The sequence below is a fragment of the Thamnophis elegans genome, chromosome 12 (assembly GCF_009769535.1).
Source record: "Thamnophis elegans isolate rThaEle1 chromosome 12, rThaEle1.pri, whole genome shotgun sequence".
NCBI lineage: Eukaryota > Metazoa > Chordata > Lepidosauria > Squamata > Colubridae > Thamnophis > Thamnophis elegans.
In genome coordinates this window covers 21,947,226-21,954,551 of record NC_045552.1, presented here as the reverse complement: position 1 = coordinate 21,954,551, position 7,326 = coordinate 21,947,226, and positions in this window count along the sequence as shown.

Below are 7,326 nucleotides of genomic sequence, written 5' to 3'. Positions count from 1 at the left end.
GCCCCGCACACGGGCGTGCGCCAGCCAGCCAGAGCGCGAGGACCGAGCGGGGCAGCTTATAGGCTGTCAACCACCACCCCCCGGGCGCGCGCGCTCCAGCCCCGCCCCTTTTTCCTCCTCTTCACTCCCTCTTCGGCCCTCGTGACGAGGGAAAGGAGAGGTAGGCGAGCGCGGGGCGGGGGGAGAGGGGGCGCCTCGGGGACGCGCCGCCCGCTTTGCCTCAGCGGCGGGTACGCGGGCGGGCTTCTCCCTCGACCCCCTCGCGCCGTCTTATTTATTTATTTTTGCTTTTCTCTCACCCCCCGCCCCACATAGAGAAGCGGTGGCCCCTCCCAAGCAGAAAAACCGCTGGGTTTTACCCATCCCGGCAGGCTAAAAGGAAAGGTTTATGGATAGACATTAAGGCCAGCCAGTGTTTCATAACTTTGGCAAATTTTAAGATGGTTGGACTTCAAGTTCCAGAATTCCCCAGCCAGTTGGGGAGGGTTTCAGCTCCCCATCTCCTTCCCCTGTGCACAGGCCTGAGGAGAGGGGTGTGTGTGTGCAGCGGCTCCATTGTTTTGGGGCCCATGGAGCTCAGAGGGGACCCACCCATGAAGGGGATTTTTTTTAAAATTACAAAACCAAATTTTTAAAAAAGAAAAACAATATTTGATATATACTTCGTACTCTGTACAAAACCGCCCTGTAACCATTCATCTGAAGCTCAGTGAACAGTTATGTAATTTATTGAATTTTAATTTCATTACTTATTCATTTGCAAGTTTAGTTTCATTTCATTTTATGAATATATTTTATATTTCATTTCAGTTTATGAATGGTGATGAAATGTTACCTCAAAAATCTGGAGCTCAAAAAGGCAGATCAACTAGACACAAGGACAGTTTTTCCCCATGCCGTCACTCTGCTTAACATCTATTTGCCATAACACTATCAAAAATTTACCAAGAATATTACTATTCTTCTCTTCCTAGTATCTATCTCTCCACACTTAATGACTATAACTATGCTGCTTGTATCTTTCAAAGTGTATTGCTTTTATTTGTTTACTAGTATGATTTGATAGCATATTAGTAATCTTGACTATCACTAAGTGTTGTTATATTTTTATTCTTGATGAATGTATTTTATTCTCATGTACACTGCAAGTATTTGCACCAAACACAAATTCCTTGTGTGCCCAATCACACTTGGCAATAAAGAATTCTATTCTATTCTTACACTATCCTGGACAAATAGTTGCCCAAACTTTTCTTGAAAACTCGCAGTGATGGAGCACCCATAAAGAAAGGAGACAAGTTTTTCCATTGATTAATAGTTCTCATTTCTTATTCTTAGGTTGAATTTCCTTCGGATGGAGCTTCCATCCATTGCTGCTTCTTCCCTCAGATGCTATGGAGAATAAATCCATGTCCATCCTTGTGACAGTTCTTCAAGTATTGGAAGATGGCTAACATTTCTCTTTCTTTCTCTCCCTCTCCACCCCTCTCTCTCTCACACACACATCTTCTCTTCCTTAGGCTAAACATACCCAGTTCCCTTTGCCTTTTATCATATGGTTTAGCCTTTAGATCCTTTGTCATCTTTGATGCTCTCCTCTGCGCTCTTTCTAGGGCCTCAGCATCTTTTTTGGTAGCAGGATTTCCCAAAATCTTAATGTTATAATTGGGAAATTAATTGATTGTAAGCTGCTTAGAGTCGCCTCTAAGTGAGGCATCATACAAGTTTAATAAATATTAAAGTATATATATAAATTTCCAGAATTCCCCAACCAGCTTGGATGGACTTCAGTTCCCAGAATTCCTTATCCAGGATGGTTGGACTTCAATTCCTATCATAATAAATGATAATAACTAATAAATGTAATAAAAAAACCCCAACCTCACGGACTTCCCCGGTGATTCCATGAGAAATTCTGAGAATTGACATCTGCCCATCTTAAAATTGAGAAATACTGATTGGGATCATCACAGTTTGCTTCATTTTGCAGAGCAGGATAGGAGCGGAGGGGGGGGGGAGCTGGATCTCCTGCCAGGGGTCAGTACCATTTCTCTTCCTCTTCACTGGATTCCCTCTTTCCCAGGTTTCACCTTTCAGGGCTGCTGATCAGAGGTGGTATTCAGGCAGTTCTGACAGGTTCTGGAGAACCGGTTGTGGAAATTTTGAGTAGTTCAGAGAACCAGCAAATAGGCTGGCCTCGGCCCTTCTGCATCCCAGCTGATCTTCTTTTATTGCCCTGAACAGGAGAATGGAACTGGAAAGCAGGTTAGTGGGGTGGGGAGGGAATGGGGATTTTGTAGTATCCTTCCCTTGCCACACCCACAAAGACATGGCACGCCCACAGAGACACCCACAAAACCAGTAGTAAAAAAATTTGAATCCCACCACTTGTGCTGATATGTGGGATCTTCCAAGCTTTTTTCTGCAGCACCCAATTTTATGATCTTTGCCCATTGTTACGTAAACCATGTGGTCATTAAGCAAATCCAGTTTCCCCCATTGACTTTGCTTGCTGGAAGATGGCTGGGAAGGATGCAAATTATTGCAAATATGTGCCAAGCAGTCAAATTTTGAGTCACCCTGAGGATGCTGCAATGGTCGTAAGTGCGAGAACCAGCTGTAAGTCACTTTTTCCAGTGCAGTTGTAACTTCGAGCAGTCACTAGACGAATGGCTACAAGTGAAGGACTACCTGCATTCAGATCTGGAGCGCTTTTCCCCGGAGTATTGCATTGTTTATATCTCCATTATTCGTTCCATCATTGTTATTCTTTCATCTAATGCTGCTTTAACTCTTATGGTACTGTGGGTAATTCTGCTTTTTCTAGGTATTGTTTTATTTCAGTATCCCCCCCCAAAAAAAGAACATAAAAAAAATCAAATGGACTTAAAAAAAACATAAGTTGAACTTAACAGATAAAGAAGAGTTAGGACGAAAAATTAAAAGGTCTAAATAAATAAAAATTGACACAAACAAGCCAGGAAGACTGTTGGCGTATAGATTGAAAAAGGAGGGAATAAAAGAAATTGATTTATCAACTAATAGATGATGAAGGGACTTCTTGCTATTGAATTGACGCTAAAAAGAAAATAATTCAGGATTATTATGAAAAACTATATGATCAAGAGACAATTGCATAGTTTAAATATCCACAGGGTTTGTTTGTTTTTTCAATTCATGTACTAATGAGGTCCATCCTAGCTTACCCTATAAACATTTTATAGTTTTCCCTCTCTTGACAATTCACCCTTTGATAAGGCTTGACTGAGGTTTAATAGGGCACCTAGCATTTGCAAGGTATGCAAGGTAAGATCTCTTTTCTTTTGATGTCAACTTACCCAAAACAATCTGAACGATAATTACATAAACTCTAGCAGAGTATTACCTATTTAACTTTCAGATTTTGGAATGTTTTTGATGAATGATTACTAATCCTCTGGATGCTTTTGCATGCCAAAGGTTTTGACACACAAAAGCAGAGCAATCACTGAAATTAAAACAGGGAGGAGTACCCAAAATACTCTTTCTTGGCACTTGGGAATTCTTTTTTCTCATGCCAGGATCTTTACCCAATCATGACTTGCTTTCTGGACCCTGGATTCCATTAAAGTGAATGCAACTGTTTATCATCATTTAATCCAAATAGCTCTGGATTATATGGAATACTTCCATCATCTTTGATAACATGGCAACAAATAGGGTAGATTGAAACTTAATGATTGTAACAATCTTGATCATATACAGGAACTCCACTGCTTTTGATCACAATTAGGATTTGAATTTCCTTTGCTAAGCGAGGTGGTTAAGTGAATCACGTCTGATTTGACAACATTTTTTGCCACAGTTCAAGTGAGTCACTGCAGTTAAGTACCGGTAAACCACATACTCATTAAGTAAATGCAGCTTCCCCTGTTGGCTTTGCTTATTAAAATCTGGCTGGGAAGACCACAAATAGCAATAACACTAGCACTTAAGACTCATATACCACTTTACAGCCTTCTTTAAGTGGTTTACAGAGTCAGTTTATTGCCCCCAACAATCTGGCTCTTCATTTTACCCACCTCAGGAGGATGGAAGGCTGAGTCAACCTTGAGCCTGGTGAGATTTCAACTGCCAAATTGCAGTCAGCAGAAGGAGCCTGCAGTACTGCACTCTAACCACTGCGCCACTGCAGCTCATAATGATAATCATGTGACCCTGGGATGCTGAATTCATTGCAAATACATGAGCTGCAGTGGCGCAGTAGTTAGAATGCAATACTACAGACTACTTCTGCTGACTGCCTGCAATTTGGCAATTCGAATCTCACCAGGCTAAAGGTTGACTCCGCCTTCCATCCTTCCAAGGTGGGTAAGATGAGGACCCAGATTGTTGGAGGCAAGAGGCTGACTCTGTAAAACACTTAGAGAGAGCTGCAAAGGACTGTAAAGCAGTATATATCTAAGTGCTAGTGCTATTGCTACGTGCTAGTCGCCAAGCCTCTGAATTTTGATCACATGACAGTGAGGATGCCAGTATGGCAGTCATAAGTACAAGGAGGGATTATTTTTTTCAGTGCTGCTGCAACTTTGAATGGTCACTAAATGAATGTTTGTACGGGTAGTCTTTGACTTACAACAGTTCATTTAGTGACCATTTAAAGGTAACGGCTCTGCAAAAAATGCCTTATGATCGTTTTTCACACTTACAACCATTGCAGCATCCTGATGGTCACATGATTAAAACTCAGGTGCTTGTCAACTGACTCATTTTTATGACGGGTTGCAGTGCCCAGGGATCATGTGATCCCCTTTTGTGATTTTCTGAGAAAGTCAATGGGGAAGCCAGATTCGTTTAACAAGCATGTTACTGACAATGATTCATTTAACAACTGTCGCAAGAAAGGTCGTAAAATGGGGCAAAATTCACTTAACAACTATCTCACTTAGCAACAGAAATTTTGTGCTCAATTTTGGTCATAAGTTGAGGACTACCCGTATTTATAATGCTAAATCAAATGTGTGGCATAGGAATTAAGTGCTGGATTAGGAGCAATAAGACACAAATTTCAGTCCACCCTCAACTATGGAAGGAAACTAGGGCAGTCACACTTTCTCAACTCAGCCTTTCTCACAGTTGTTTTGGGGATGAAATGCTATTAATACCACCTTGAACTCTTGAATGAACATACCGACTGTGAATTGTTTATTTTTGGCTCAGCATGACATGGAAACGAATGCATATATAAAGTAGGCTGTTATAATTTGTGTCACAAAATATAATTAAAAAAGACAACATATTGGTGTTCTGTTGTTTGTAATGTAATGGAGCTTTAAAATTAAATTAAAACCTTCAATTTGGTTTTTGTACCACATTCCTGTCACTGGATTAGGCACTGTTATCAGAGAGCACATAGAAGAAACCATCTTTGTAGAAAGTTCACAAAGAAAATATATTTGTACAGCATATGCATTTTCTGTAATTATAAGACTTTAGAAGGCAAAATAATAGTCTGATATAACCAAATAGATTCTCTTTGTATTTTCCTCTAGTGCAGATTTCAAACTTGATTATAAATTCTGGAAGTTGTAGTTCCAAAATATCTGAAGAATGCCCAGACAAAGAAGGCTAATCAAATATTTGCTTTTAAGCATATATCATTTTTTGAAGAACAGTGCTGCCAGTTCTCAAGCAAGCAAAGACAAGCTTTTGGCTCCCTTAGAAAAACTTAATAACATTACATCTAATTTGTCTTTGCTGACAAACCAAATATGACATTTATATTCTAATAAATAAACTTTTTTTCCAAGCAGAAAAAAAGGCTTTCCTTTGTACATTCCCTTGTTTATTTAACTACAACATGTTTTGGCAACTTCCACATTTCTCAAATCTGCTTGTCAGTGTATGGTCTAAAGTTGTATTTAGAAAGACTTAGTGGAAAACGTAGCATGCCTGTCCTGTCTAGAAATAAATCAGAGGTTGGATGGATTATTCTTTATGACTTTGTTAGCATATTGTTCTCAGCCATAGTTTGTTTCATCATGATTTATTAAATAAATAATAATTGATTCAGTCCACTCAACATGTTAAATCATAAAGTAGGGCCACTTTGTGATTTAACATCTTCCAGAGACACTACCCTGTCAACAAAAGTGTGTATAGTCAAGGCTATGGTTTTCCCAGTTGCAATGGATGGGTGTGAAAGTTGGACCATAAGGAAGGCTGAGCTCTAAAGAATGGAGGCCTTTGAATTCTGGTGCTGGAGAAGACTCCTGCGAGTCCCTTGGACTGCAAGGCAATCAAACCGGTCAGTCCTGGAGGAGATCAACCTTGACTGCTCTTTAGAAGAGCAGATCCTGAAGATGAAACTCAAATACTTTGGCCACCTAATGAGAAGGAAGGACTCCCTGGAATCCTAGGTGTTTGAGCTAATCTTGACAACCTTTGGCTTGTTGCTTATCTAGTGTTTCAGTCTGACCCAGTCTTTCTGAATGGATTACCAAATCTGCAATTCTAAAAGCTGGCCTCCTTAGTGTCTGCTTGGGCCAGGAAGACTGGGGCTGGTTTCTGCCTCCCTTAAGATTTTCCCCCATTTCCCCTTTAGGGAAAATATTGTATAGCTGTATAGATTTCAATCTGTAGAATTCTCCAATGACACATCTTATAGTTGCAAAGATTGAAAAACACTGCCATAGACTAATGGGGAGGGCATTTGATGGCTGAGGACTTCTCATCCCCCATTGAAATTCCACGTATTTCTGCTAATGCAGTAACCCCTAAGCAGGATGGTGCAGTAAAATATCCTAATGAATAGGAAAAAGAAGGGGCAATATTTGTATTCCAACAGAGCACCCAGAGGGAAAAATGAAGCTGTTGGGGAGTACAGTAAGATGTATGTAGTGGAAAGTAGTGGAAAAAATACATGCTTATGGAAGGCATGGGACTAGTTGAATCTAATACTCCAGTTTGAGGCACATGATCAATAACATTGGATTTAAAAATTAAGCTAACAAGTGCCCAAAGATATCCATTTTGCAATATAACTAGGCGATTATGTTCCATTTTTTATTTTATTCTGTTATTAGTGGATATACCTTGCTGAAGGTAGATGCACACAGAGGCCAAATTCAGAACTCTTAGCAGTTTTGGATGTCCTATAGCAATGTTTTTCAACCTTGGGAAGTTTCAGCTATGTGGATTTCAACTCCCCAGCCAACTCCTGCATGCTGCATAATGTTGGGTATTGAGGTCCATATACTTCCCAAAGGTTGAAAAATGCTGCCCTATAGAATTGCCATAATATTTCTTTTATAGAATAACATGAGTTGGAAGGGACCTTGGAGGTCT